We start from the raw sequence: 14,925 nt of genomic DNA, 5'->3' as shown, positions 1-14,925 counted from the left end.
GTAGACTGCACATGTATGGATCTGTGAAGCATGGACCTGGTGTTGGTCCCTTGAATTTTCTGTAAATTGGTAATTAGATCTAAATACTTGATCAAACTCAGTTTTGAAATGCTAATATGAGCAAGACTTGGTCTAACATGGTGGTATTTACCTTCATCTGGAGATGCACAGACTGGGCAATCTCGTTTTTTGTCAGCTTACCAAGCCATTGGTGAAGCTTATTGCCGCAGTCTATTACTTTCTTATAAACTGCAATTTTTCATTTATTGTTGATTTTCTTCTTTTTTTCTTTGATCGTGGTATTGGGTTGAAACTTCAAAACCAACCCTAAATCTAACCTTCATTTATATTTTATTCATTATCTAGAAGATTTCCATGAAGAGAAAATTCCTTTTATCAATTCTTGGATTATTCTGACATCAGGATTACATTGAAAAGGCAGGAAAATGCTTTTCTTTTAATTACCAGCTTTCAAAATAATGAGCAGTTCACTCATATCTTTCAAAGACAACCAGTGCATTATAAAAGTACAATTAGAAACATGTTTTATTTAATTGCATTTATTGTTTTAATCAATTGCAGCTATAATCCTCACTGATTCTTAAAAGCCAACCTGTTTGTACCTAGAGATATCTGTGCTATAACCTGAAAAATTTATAACAACTTCTTTGTCTTCTACTAATAATAGATGGGGCATAATTTTCAGTCTATAAAGTGCCCGTTGCAATGGTCATGAATATGTACGTGAATGAGTGTAGCTTTGTTTATTTATAAAAGAGGGGCCTTACACTGGAAGTCATTGTTCTAAAATACAAAACTTAAATAGTAAGATAAAAGCTCAGAGCAAATATCCATTATTAAGCATATTTACTCCTTGTGTTAGCTTTTTACTCTCCCAAAATTTATTTCAGTGTGGAAAGAAAAAGAAGGCTGCTATGGAACTTAAAGGTGGCATGAGTGGCAGGGGCAGTGTTTTGCTTTGATAAAATAATAATGCTAACTTTTAATGTGATTAAAACAGTTCTTAGTTACACTTGGACATCATTAATTAAACAGAACTTTAAACATTCACACAGTGAGAACAAAGGATTTAGGGGAGGATGACAAGGGCTCAATGGTTATGTGTGTATGATCATATAAAATGATGCATATCATAATGAACTCCAAGAAATGGGATCAAGATTTTTTTTATTGCACTGTTTGTGGTTATTGTTTTCCTTTGGTTTGTTCCTTTTTATCATCTTTTTAATTTCTGTCTTGCATATAAGTTTCTCTGATTTGGGAAGGGGAAGGGGAAGAATACAAATGATGGGACAAAGTGTGAACCAATTAGCAATGATACTCACTAGACACTATAGGGAAAATGAACTATACAACTTGGGGGTTGGGAGGGGAAAAACTGAGAGAAAATGGGGGAGTTTCTGTTCAAAAAGAAATGTATTCATTACTTGATGTATGTAACTGTAAACCCTCTGTACATCACCTTTACAGTTCTTCGCATATTTTGTTGACATGAACTACATTTGTACATATATGTATATAAGTGCATTCATATATGAATATAAGCGTCTTGGGATACTTATCATATTTGTTTCATATTAGTAATGTGTGTTATTTCAGTAGCATAATTGAAGATAAATACATTGTTACTCCTCATTAAGAAGTTTAAAAACTAAGAGGTCTGTAATATATATGGTTGGTCATCCTTCTTCCCAAATACTATAGGTGGCCCTTTAGCAAACACCATAGCATTACCTTTGCATGGAATAAACTTTAAGGATTTTATTTTCAACATTAGTTTCTCAAAGCCTAATTCTGTAGTTCCAGAGCTGTTCCTTGGGTTTGGATCATATTCAAGATAACAGTGTGGGTTTCCATGCCCTCTCCACTTCAGCAAAGCTACCTTTCATGGTAGTTGACTAGCATGTGTGGAGCAGTCATCTGTTCTCATGAATCCCTTCTCGGGAATACGTTCAACAACTGTCTAACATGTTTCTCACAAACAACCATGGTCCTGGAACACTGTGATCTCTCTTACTAGTTAAAGGCACACCGAACGTGGGACCTGCCACTCTTGAGAGATTCCAGATTGCTAAGAGCTCTGATGAATAGCTGACCCATGCAGAAATACTGGCTAATCCCTTCCCTTTTAGAGTACATAATCATCTGCTTTTCATTCATGTAAGGCGGATAGAATGCGTTGAGTCGGAGCTTTCCTCTCTGCCCTTTCCACAGTATTTCATGGGCAGCACAGTTGTGTAAACACAGGTGATAGAATGTGAGAAATGCAGGATGGATTATTTTTTGTTGTTATTGTTCTGCTCAACTTCTACAAAGACTAATTTGTGTCCCTCATCTTTTTTCTACTTTCTTTCTGTCACTTTCAGCTAGAAGTTTCTAACATGGACTTAGCCCTTTTTTCCCCCAAGCTTTAGGTCAAAGATTTTCACTGCTAGTTGGACATCTCCAAGTAGGTTTTATAATATGTCTTTAAACTGAATATATATATATATATATAATAATCAATGTTCTTTCCAAACCTTTCAAAATTCCACCTTTCTCTTATTACTGGTAGCACTGATTTGATCCAATGGACTCCAAGCCACAGCCTCATTCTTGTCACCTTCCTGTTCATCTGTTCAGCTCAGCTCTATACAACCTCTAGTTAGTGATTTTGAAATAACTTTTCTTTGTTTCCCCACCTCAAACCTCTCAAACTTTCTTTTTCTTTTTCTTTTTTCTTTTGGTATAGTACTGAGGCTTGAGCATAGTGCCTCACACTCTCACGTTGTTTTTTTTTTTAATCAAGGCTAGCACTCTGCCACTTGAGCCATACCTCTGATTCTAGCTTTTTGCTGGTTAATTGGAGGTAAGAGTTTTCAGGCTTTCTTCCTGGGGTTGGCTTCAAACAGTGATCCCCAGATCGCATTCTTCTGAATAGCTAGGATTATAAGCATGAGCCACCAGAGCCAGGCGTCAATCCGTTCTATATACTGGACTCCTTCACAAGTTTGACCACTGGAAAGACCCACAAAGTCGTAACTACTATTTCTGAGTTCTTTGCTGTATTTATAACACAGAGAACTCGATCTCAGACACACAAAGGATTTCTTGAATGCCTTGCCAGGTCCAGAAATTTCCACTTCATGTTAGTGCATGCTTAAGAACTCTATGGCCTGATATTTTTGAGTTAGTTCCATTTTACCACTGCAAATCAAAGGAGCTCCTCAAGATGCCAAGTCTAAGCATGAATAAAAGTACTAAACAATGGAACCCAATGGAAAGCCACCAGTAACCTGGATTTTGCTTCTCCTTTTGCTTTCTTTTTGTTAGCGAAGAGCTATCCCACAAAAGGCAAGAACCTCCATAGTCTGTTGTCTAGACTTGAGAGCGAACACTAACATAGCAAAGAAGGGCTGTCATGATGTCATCTGATCACTTTTCAAAGAGAGTTCCGTTTTAATTTGGATCTAATCCAGAAGGTAGTAAAACTGCCAAACTCTTTCCATGGTTTGAAAAGAATGGAAATGTTATACTTTTGAATAAATTAATGGGCCAAACCTAGTTAACATTTAATGAGAAGAAATCATGGGAATATTGAGGTCTACATATTTACGAAAGGCTGATTTGCCAGGTATGTGTTTGTGAATGTTTCTTAACTACTTTGATGAGGGAGGGGATATGATGGAGATAGGAAAGGAGGGCAGGTAAAAGGGGGCTAGAGGCAGGAGGGCTTTGGGGCACAACTGTTGGATAATTAATTAAGTTTCTGGCTAGTAGGAAGTAGCAGCAGCAAATTAGGCAATTTGGCTCGAAGAGTTAGTTTCACCAACGGGCTGAGAAAGCAGGTGCATAATTGTTGTTGAGTCAGAGGCATCATGACACAGACTCTCTGTTCCACCAAGAGGCAGTCTGTATATGCCAGGCCTTCCAGATTTACAAGAGGCTCATTTCCCTTAAGGTTGTCTTTCCTATTTACATAGGATTTCTCTTGCACTAGTAACATAACTTACCTTTGTTTTTGTTTATAGCTTTAAGAGGATTTCATTCAGTTTTTCCCTCCAACAGGAGAAAGTCAAGGCACTCACAGAAGGAGACACACACACACACACACACACATACACACACACACACATACACACACACATACACACATACATACACACATACACAAGCAAAGGAGTGCACACTAAAATTGGAGAAATAGTAAAAGATAATGGTAGCACTCAGAGACCATATTTTGGCTTTTCATTCAGTCATTCCATAAATAATTACTGACCTCTAGAAAATTGTTGTTGTTCTTTCAGTAATATTTTTAAAATAAGATTTTATTTTATTATATTGTATTATTGTGAAAATACCGTACAGAGGGGTTACAATTACATGGGTAAGATAATGAGTACATTTCTTATCAAGCCTTGTAGCCTCCTCCTTTGTTTTCCCTTCCCATCCCTTTCCATCTACCCCCCCCACCCAATTCTCCTCCTCCCCCAACCAAAGTTGTAAAGTTCGTTTTTCCACATAACAACTTGTACATCTCATTGTTGCAATGGATCCACCTGTATCCTTATTTAAACAAGTACAAAGGGGTTACAATTACTTGATCAGCAATATTTTTCTATAGTCCAGATGTATGCTTTTAAATATTTCTTAGGAAATTCCATAGGACTACAGTGTGCAGAACAGAGTGGTGATCTATGTCTGATTAGGGCCAAGAAATAACCTAGTTTAGTAAGTCTGTTTCCTATTTGACCTCATCAACTTTTTTTCTTTTAGCCACAAGGCTCAAACATTTTGTTTTCTAGTTTTGGTTTATAAATGGACAAATTATAGTTATCTATATTTATGGGGTACATAGTAGTAATGAATGCTTTTATGTTTTTCTTTTTGTATTAGTACCAGGACTTGAACTCAGGACTTCATGATCTTACTAAGTTTTCCCTTTTCTTTTGTGTGCCAGTCCTGGGGCTGGAACTCAGGATCTGGGTACTGTGCCTGAGCTAGTTTTCTCAAGGCTAGTATTCTATCACTTGAATGTCTGTCTTTTTGCTGGTTAACTGGAGAGAAGAGTCTCACAGATTTGTCTACCTAGGCTGGCTTCAAACCAGAATCTTCAGATCAAAGCCTTCTGAGTAGCTAGTACTACAGGTGTGAGCCACCATCACCTAGCTTATTGCTTGTTTTTTTTTTTTTTTGTGGGTATTTTTGCTCATGACTGGTGCTCTACCACTTGAGCCATGCCTCTAGTCCAGAATTTTGCTGGTTAAATGAAGATAAACTTGCTTAAGCTGTCTTTGAACTGTCCAGGTCTCAGCTTCCTGAGTAGCTAAAACTTCAGGTATGACGCACCAGCACCTAGATTGCTGCTATAATTTTTCATTATAATGTGGGATAATTAATCAAGTAGTTCACATATCTATTACCTCATTACTTCAAATATTTAACAGTTGTTGTGATCAGTTCATTTGAAAATAATCTTAACGAAATTTCAATACACAGAATTTGGTTTTTAGCTATATTCACCATGCTGTAATAAAACCCTCAGACTCTTCCTCTTAACCCTGAGGTGTGTACTCTTTATTTGAGTGTATCTGCACTTTGGCTGTAACATGAGAATAAGTGGAATTTCTTGCTCTGGCTACATGTAAATGCTTAGAAAAGTCTAAGCATTTTGAATTTTGGATATTGTGATTGGGAAGCTTAACTTATCCTATTTTCTGGAGTCACTGAGAAGATTATGTTACATGACATGATTATTATCATCAGATTCGTGATTATTGATCATCAGATGCATGTGTGATCCCCCTTCTCCCTGCTCCCTTTGAAAATGTTCATGCTGTTCTGCCAGGAGAGATCGAGTTTGCCAGCCAAGTGGGAGACTCAAATAAGTAGTTCATGCATGTCCTTGTTGAGCAAACAGAAGAGGATTAGGCCTATACCTCTATGGAGTTTTCTTTCAACACATAGTAAATATAAGCAATTTGACTCATTCAGTTACTTACCTGGTGTTTGATTACTTTTCTATGATATATTCAGGAATAAGAGTTCTTTCACATGGAGAATCTCCAATTATCAATTATTCATCGTCACCAGTGTGTTTCCTGAGTATGATCTAGAAAAGAGAAGAAGCAACACAAACTAGACAGCAGAGCAAAAAAAAAAAAAAAACAAAAAAAAACAGCAGGATTCCTCCAGTGTACATTGAAAGGCAAAGTCTGACAAACTTGGTTTGAATATGAGGCCTCAAGACATTGGTGGTGCTGGAAGGCCTTGTGCCTCTCATGCTGGGTCAGGCTTTGGAGGAACAGGGTCTCAGCTATGCTCCATCATGTCATAAGAGACAAGTTCCACTTGGCTTTTGGCATGATCTCAACACATGGAGTGTATTATTTCAATTGTCTCTCATCTGCTCAGATGCTTGGGGTAAAGAAACAAACATGAAGCATATTTCCATTCAGTTTGAGATTTTTATTTGAAATAAAGGATAAAGGAAGGGAGAGACAGGCAAAAAGAGACAGACAATGAGTCAGAGACCTAGAGACAGAGAGGAGGTAGAGGAGGAGGAAAGGGAAGAGGAGGAACTGGAAAAGGAAGAGAGGGAAGAGGAGGAAGATGAGGAAGTGAAGAAGGAAGAGGAAGAGAAGGATTTGCTTCTGTTGTGTCACTTACTACTCCCAGCACTTTCTGATAAATAATGTGAGGTTCAGAAGGTATTTTGGGGGCACATTCAAGACTCAGCCAATCAACAAAGAACAAGCACTTGAATTCAGGTCCTTCAGTTCCCCTCTCTCACTACTATCTATGCTGCTTAAAATCGAGGCAGTTTTAGTTGGGAGCCAAGAATAATGATAAAGTGTTACCTAGGAATTGGTAAATGGTGGTCAACCAGCCCTTTCTCAGTAACTGCTACACTCTTGAAATTCTGATTCTCCCTCTCTAATAATACCAATGAACATTTATGAGTGTTTAGCATGTACTTACTCTATTGACCTTCAATCCTATGGCTACCCTACAAGTACTATTTTGTCTTTATTTTGTATCTAACACACTTTAAGTGAAGTAAGGTGGCTGGTTGAGGCATCCTAGTGACTGGGCAGGATATAGTGGGCTGTCTACCCAGCTCCAATGCCTAGAATTGAGACAAGCCATCCTTTGAAGTACAGATGCCTGGCTCCATGGGGTGAGCTAGGAGAACTCTGCTTTGGAGAAATGCAGATATCACAGCCTTAGGAAATCTTTGCATATAGAAAATGCTCTGATGCTGCATTGATTAGCTCCCTAAATGGCTTAAATCACCAGCCTCTTATAGCCTCTAAGCATACCCTAAATGGAAGGTTAAGGCCTATCGTCCCTAGATGGAAAAGTTTTGCTGGTACCTGAGTATACCCATTTAAGGTCTGGCATCTTGTCTTGATGGTGGGGGAGGGTAATGCCTTCCCCCCTTCTTGGGTGATGGGCATTGGATCCCTGGAGACAGGGGCAGGCAGTTGGCTGATAGGTTACTGAACCTGTCATCAGTTCAGTGCCTTGGACTGAGTGTCTTGTGAACCAGCTCCCTGGCCTGACCCTATTTAGGCATGGAACGGCATAGATGCCACCTGTATCTTTGTGATCATGTTCTGTGTCCTGGCTTGTCTTTGGTCATCATGAGATCCCAATTCAGCTCTCCACTGGAGTTGAATTGGTTTGTTGGTATTGTTTTTGTTCTTTCTTTCCTCTCTGGCCTGTTTCCTAGAGGTGTTAAGTGTATTGGGGGGCTGCAGGCCTTTGTAACAACTGGATGGCTTTGGCCTGCTAACTGTGTAATAAAGACTCCAAAATTCCATCTTCCAAAGTGTGGCTTCCCTGGTAAGTTACCTTACAACAAAGAAGAGTGGGTACACATTTTGACACAATGAGTGGCTAATCTTAGGACCTGACTCTATCAGATGGCTTCAGAGTTCTTAAGTATTCCGCAGTTCCTTGTCTTCTCTCACCTGTCATGATCCTCAGTGTGGCCATCCTTCTCATTCTTGTTTGCTTCTCCAACAGTTTCCAGAATAGGTAGAACCTGCCTTTTCTTTCAATACCTGGAATAAATCAGATTTGCTATTCTGTAACAAAGGAGCTGTTAACACATGAGAGAAAATTAGGGTATGAGTGAGTGAATTGTGGAAGACTGATATTTATTCATCACTCCGTAGTTTCATGGAGCTTTTCATGGGTACAAAACATTGTTCCAGCCAGTGGTTAAAGGCTTATATATCTCAGTCCTAAAGAAATGTAGGATTTGGTGGGAACAATAAACCAGAGGGAAATAAGCTTTTCAATGAATACAAAGATGACAATCGGCTCCTTTGCAACCAGCACAAGGCACAAAGAAATGCTTGAATGGATTTGAAGTTAAATCAAACACATTCCTAAGCATTCATGAACAAGCCACAGTTGGTGATGGGCTGCATAGGATAGCAGCTTCTTTCATTGTGTCCTCAGCACATCCCCCAGCCCTGTGGGATAGCTCCTGGTTTGCCTTGAACATTGTTCTCTAGGATTGGTCACTCAGTGACAATTCAACATAAGATTCTAATCTGAGATACTTAGTAATAGAGTCACATTGAAGAGGGGTTTGAATCTTAGTCTGAAATTTTTTTGAAAGTTGAAGGAAAGTTTCATGTAAGTTTCTTGGTCACAAATCCTGAAAATGAAGAGCATGGCATTTTTCATTATAATCTAAAGGATTGGGATGCAGGTCATAGATAGTCACAATTTTGAGGGCTCTTGAAAAATAAAACTTCAACACGGGAAGGCAGAAAATGTCACCGAAGAAAGTAAGTTGAAATTGGAGAGGTTTCTGGCCTGATTTTCAAGAGTACTATTGAAAACTTCAATTGCTTCTGAGAACATCTTATAATTCAGGGAAACTGATACTTTCTACAGTTTCTCTTCATATGTATTCAAATGTTTTTTTTTCTTTCATGCATTTGTTTCTAACGCATTTATAAGATTATTTCTTTGTTGCTTTGTATGTCCCTCCCCCACAGTATAACCCCTGCTTTCACTGTATTTGATGTCGGTATAATTGGTGGAGGGGAAGGGGAAAAACAAGTCGTTTAAATAAGGACACAGGTGGCCCCGTTGCGACAATGAGAAGTACAAGTTGTCATGTCGAAAACGAACTTTACAACTTTGGTGGGGGGGGGAGTGGAGGGGAGGATTGGTTGGGGGGAGGGCGGGGGAGGCTGGGAAGGGATGGGAAGGGGAAACAAAGGAGGAGGCTACAATGCTTGATAAGAAATGTACTCATTATCTTGCCCATCTAATTGTAACCCCTCTGTACAGTATTTTCACAATAAAAAATAAAAATTTTTAAAAAGTGACTTTTAAAAATAAAAAATATTTTGTAAGTTCTAGGCATCATTTATAATTATTTTCAATGCTGTTTTAAAGCATTTAGTTAAATATTTGTGAATGATTCTGTGATTGTTCAAAGGCTGGGATATTTGTTGTGACTCGTTGGATTTTCCCCCTTTTATACTGTAAAATAAAATTTGTAGGAGGCCATTGATTTGGTTTATGCTTTTGAAAGGGGCCTAATGAATCAGACCAATATGGTGTCATTTGTGCTAAGCAGGACTAAATTAGGAGTGTACTCATGTAACTAATGACTGAGTTTTGTGTAATTAGAATTTTAAACATGACAGACCATTTAAACCTGATCTCTTGCTTCCATTTTCCTACACATTGTATCTGACCATACAATTCTTGAAGACTGTCAGCACTGGAGGGTTTCTGATTCTAGTATGGTGAACAAAATCTAATTAAGGTCTTCAAATCTGGTGTTATTTTGTCTTATGACAATATAGTAGTTTCCCTGTGCCCATCATTCATTTAGTTTTCCCTGGTTTTAGATACTTATGATTATCTCAGTTTTCCCTGGTTTTAGATTATCCAAAGTGAAAAAACTGAGTGAAAAAATTATACAAAACATAGTATATATTTAAAATTTTATTGTTACAAATGTTCTATTTTATTAGTACTTACTGTATTAATTTCTTACTGTGCCTAATTTTCAAATTAAACTTTATTATAGATAGCTATGTTTGGGAAAATCGTCATATTTGTGTGTAGGATTCAATACTATTCAGTTTCTGGCATCAACTGGTAGACTTAAAATGAATTTTCCAGAAGTAAAAAGATACTAGAATATTTATGTGTGAAGCCATTGTGTGGAAATAGTACTTCAGCCTTGTTTAGAGGAAATTCACAGAAGCAGAAAACATGTTATCCCTTCTGGATTTTACTTTAAATTGAAACACATGATCCAGATAGGCACTTTGCTCAGCATCCCTCCATTTCCATCTCACTCTGTTGTTTTGGGTTTTGTGATTTGAAGCATAACCACAGACCTCCACAAAGCAGTTTATCCTTTCTTTTCTTCTCTGGAATCTGGAATGCAGATGTGTGTATGTATGTGTTGGGGGAAGGGCGTGATGAAGCACTTCATTTCGGAAGTGAAGCCCAGTGGAAGGAAGTTGGGAGGGCCATCAGGCCAGGTGAAGGACCTGGTCAGTGCTTCACAGATTTTTGTGTCATTCAACAAAATCTTCACAAGTGCACAGTTGAATAGTAGGGAGAGTGAGGACATTCTCATTCTGGTCTAGTTAGCTTTACCTAGGATAAAGTCCAAGAAGGCATGGTGGATGGTTAATGGCTGCAGAAGGAAACTAAGTCAGGAAGGCTCTGATCATAACCTTTTGTTATAATAAAAGTCTAATGTATGGCTCAATGCTCAAGAGATGTGGGTATTGATGATTGGAGGATCTCTGACTTGAGTGGTAAATTATGCACCTGCACAACATGTTGCCTACTTTGTCAGGTTTGCTCCCAGTTTTCAGCAATTTGGAAGAAAAACCTTCTCTCTAGGAAGCCAAGCTTGGAGAAGGCAGAAACTCCCTCTTCTGGTTTAGAATGTCTTGTTGGGCTGCCAGAACATTTTCAGAGCAGGCAGAAAATTGATGAACATTCAGCAGGCAGTAACCATCTGGGCTCTCCAGCTGCCTCCTGGCTCCCATGTGACTACAGGCTGGATCCGGATAATGGCAGGAATTGATGGAAGATGTACAGTGGAGGATAATCTGGAAACAGCATTCCAAAGTTTGATCCATACATAGAGACCTGAAGTTTAGTGGCGGTACTTCCTCTAATCATGGAACCCTCTCTACCTGACTTTGTCTTTAGAAAACAAAGAAGAGCTTTTTGCTATTTTAATTTATTGTTAATGTTCATTAATTGTTAATAGAAGTTTCACTATAGTATTTCATAGATGTGTACATTATACTTTAATCAGATTAACCCTCTCTCATTCTGTCTTCTCCGCCATTGTATGCTTTAGCAGTTTCAGTAAATTTTGATAATGTCCTCTGGGAATAAAAGCTGATACCTATGCTGGAAGTTCCCATGGATTAAGCCTTCTTCTGGGTTAAATATGATAGTAATTTTGCTTTCTCCTCTTCACAAACCTTTGAGATAGGAATTATTATCATCTCCAAGTATCAAAGGCTTGAAAATGCTAACTTACCTAATGTTTCAGAGTTATCAAGTGAGGAAGATAGAAGAGAAACTAGTTGCAGAGCTCATACTTTACATGAGTGCAATTCTAGGGCTGGCTGCATGACTCAAGTAGGATAATTCCTGCTTATCAAGGATAATGCCCTAATTTCCAACCCCAGTGCTGCAATAACAATGGTAATAATGATGATGATGTGCTATAATCATATAATAATTATGATTATCATTATACTTTAGGATCAATGGTATAGGTTAGATAGGGCACTGTTAACATGTGCAAAGCCATGGGTTCTATCCCCTGTACTAACAGAATGAAACAAAATAAAAATGCATTCTGTAGACTTAATTAAGGCTATGAACTTAAAGAAGAAAATCATTGTGTTCAGTACTAGAATTGAGAATCCCTCAACCACACAGAAATCATAATTTACAAATTACCAGTCTTCAGATTCTATAGTTTATACTGTCTGAGAAAAACTCAAGAGTTCTCTCCTAAAAAGACTCCATATAAAGCTCCGCTATGGCCCAGCAATCCCACTTGTGGGCATTTACCCAAATGATCACAAACAAGACCATACTAAAGCTACCAACACAACTATGTTTATTGCAGCATTATTTACCATAGCTAAGATATGGAACCAACCCAGATGCCCCTCTGTAGGTGAATGGATCAAGAAAATGTGGTATATATACACAATGGAATTCTATGCCTCCACCAGAAAGAATGACATTGCCCCATTTGTTAGGAAATAGAAAGACTTGGAAAAATTTATATTAAGTGAAGTAAATCAGGCCCAAAGAAGCATAGGTCACATGGTTTCCCTTATTTGCAATAACTAGTATATGCCTGAGACAAGCAGAAACGGTCAGATAAGTTGATGTTAGGTGAAATGAACCCCAAGATAAGGACTCAAGTGGTTTTTCTTTCTTGCTATTGTTTCTAACATATTTATAAGATGATTTTTTTGTTGCTTTGTATGTCCCACCCCCACAGTATAACCCCTGCTTTCACTGTATTTGATGTTGGTATAATTTGTAGCGGGGAAGGAAAAAAAAATTGTTTAAATAGGGATACCGTGGACCCATTGCAACAATGAGATGTGCAAGACGTTATGTCAAAAAAACGAATTTTACAACTTTGGTGGGAGGGGAGGCGGGTAGAGATGGGAAGAGGTGGGAAGGAGAAACAGAGAAGATAACAATGCAACAATGCTTGATAAGAAATACTCATTACCTTGCTCATGTAATTGTAACCCCTCTGTACAGTATTTTCACAAAAATATGTGGGAAATGACTAGGTAAATCATACTCCTTCAACTAAATAACAGTAGTTGTGGCTTTCTGAGTTTTGATATTGGACTTGAGGGAACTTTCATCCCAGTGATTATGGAAATAATATCAGAGATGTACCGAATAGATTTTTAGACAAACGTCTTAATTTTAAGGAAAAACAAGTTGGGGAATTAAGGGGATAACACTAGTTTCAAGAGATTAGGGTTGATCACTGGCAGAGAAAAGAACAGACAGTGTGTTGTGGGTCACAGGAATGATCTGGTGTCTGGTAGTGTTGTCAGTTATGAGGATGGAATTTTGAAGAAAATACACTAGATACGTATAAAGTAGTCTTAGTAAAAGCACTGAGTTTCCGCTTGGACCTGCAACTGTCTGCCTCCTTTTACATCTGTCTCCTTTACTCATGCCAATGTCTTGTGCTGACACCTTGGATTCTAGAACAAGGATAATGGATACATATCTTGTGAGAATAACCAAAACTACCCACCCCATATGCAAAAAATGACCTTCTAATTTGTCACAAGGCCCCCTCGGACCAATCCTGAGACAGTGGCATCCAGACCATACCCTGACCACCAGACCAACTTTAGTGACTGAGACTGTTTAATATTATGCGTACTTTTTGTTAGTATTATGCTCAACTTTGGTCCTCAGACCTGAGCCCCTCCCATCCCAGGAGTTCCCACCATACAGCTGGCCCCTCTCTCTCTCTGTCCAGATCCACCTGGACTCCCATCTACCTCACTTTCAACCCTCAGACCCCTCCTGCTACCTGGATGGTGAGGGATGCCATGTGCTCCCTCTTGGGGGGAAATATGGCTCCTCTACTAAACCTTGTAATAATCTTTCTCCTGTGCCTTTCTGCCTCTGCGTGGTTCCTTGGGATGGGTGTGTGGGATCTTTCATTTTTCACTCTTTGCCCTCTAGTCTTGGACCCCAAAGGTAGCTGTGATGTTCACTCCCCCTTTTCCTGTGACTCTACCCTTCACTACTATTTATCTCTATCTGGCATACCGTGGGAGTGGCTGGGGTTGACATGTTGGAGTCCTCCAGAGTTGGCCTAGGCCTAGGATCCCAGCTACAAATATCTTCCTTATGGAATAAGAGATATTCCCATGTAAAATACAGATCAGTGGCCACTTTGTCCTTGGAGACACATGGTGCCATCCTGCACCTGTTACTTCATGTTTCTCTTGTGATAAGAAGAAGAAATAGGGGATAGGTACATTTTATCCATGGTGGGAAGAGGAGGAAAGGTACTATTGCTGAGCACCAGGTTATGGATTTTCTTTTGTCCCCATGAAAGTTCTTATATCTACTTCAGTTTGGAAAAGACATTTTACAAATGCCAACCCACATTAGACTCTCCAAATTTAACCATTTTTCTAAGGGAATAGAATTATTAAGAACAGTCATGAAACAAAGTGCATATGAAGGACATCAAGGCTGTGCTTGCTCATGGGGATTAGATGTGTCGATACAAGACCCTTCTATTGTCACCGGCCTCCAATTGATGCATCAGGGTCAACAAAGATCATGGAGACATTGGAATCGCCAGGATGACTCATTGAGGAGCCTGTGGCAAGAAGAAGTATTTTTTTTTTATTTCTCTAAATTTTTATTTATTTATTTTTTATTTTATTTTATTTGAGAACATACTGTACAGAGGGGTTACAATTACATGGGCAGGATAATGCATATATTTCTTACCAAGCATTGCAGCCTCCTCCTTTGTTTACCCTTCACCTCCCTTCCCAGCCTCCCCCCTCCCCCCACCCAGTCCTTCCCCTCCTCCCCCCCCCACACCGACATTGTAAAGCTCGTTTTTGACATGACATTTTGTACTTCTCATTGTTGCAACAGGCCCACCTGAATCCTTAAACGACTTGTTTGTCCCCATCTCCTCCACAAGTTATACTGACATCAAATATAGTGAAAGCGGGGGTTACACTGTGGGGGAGGGACATACAAAGCAACAAAGAAATAATCTTATAACTGCGTTAGAAACACATGCATGAAAGAAAAAAAAACATTAAGATACATATTTAAGGGTTCGTTTTCCTAACATCACATTATCTGACCATT

This window comes from Dipodomys spectabilis, unplaced genomic scaffold (assembly GCF_019054845.1).
Source record: "Dipodomys spectabilis isolate Male_0828 unplaced genomic scaffold, ASM1905484v1 ptg000199l, whole genome shotgun sequence".
Lineage (NCBI taxonomy): Eukaryota > Metazoa > Chordata > Mammalia > Rodentia > Heteromyidae > Dipodomys > Dipodomys spectabilis.
Note: the sequence above shows the minus strand (reverse complement) of the source record.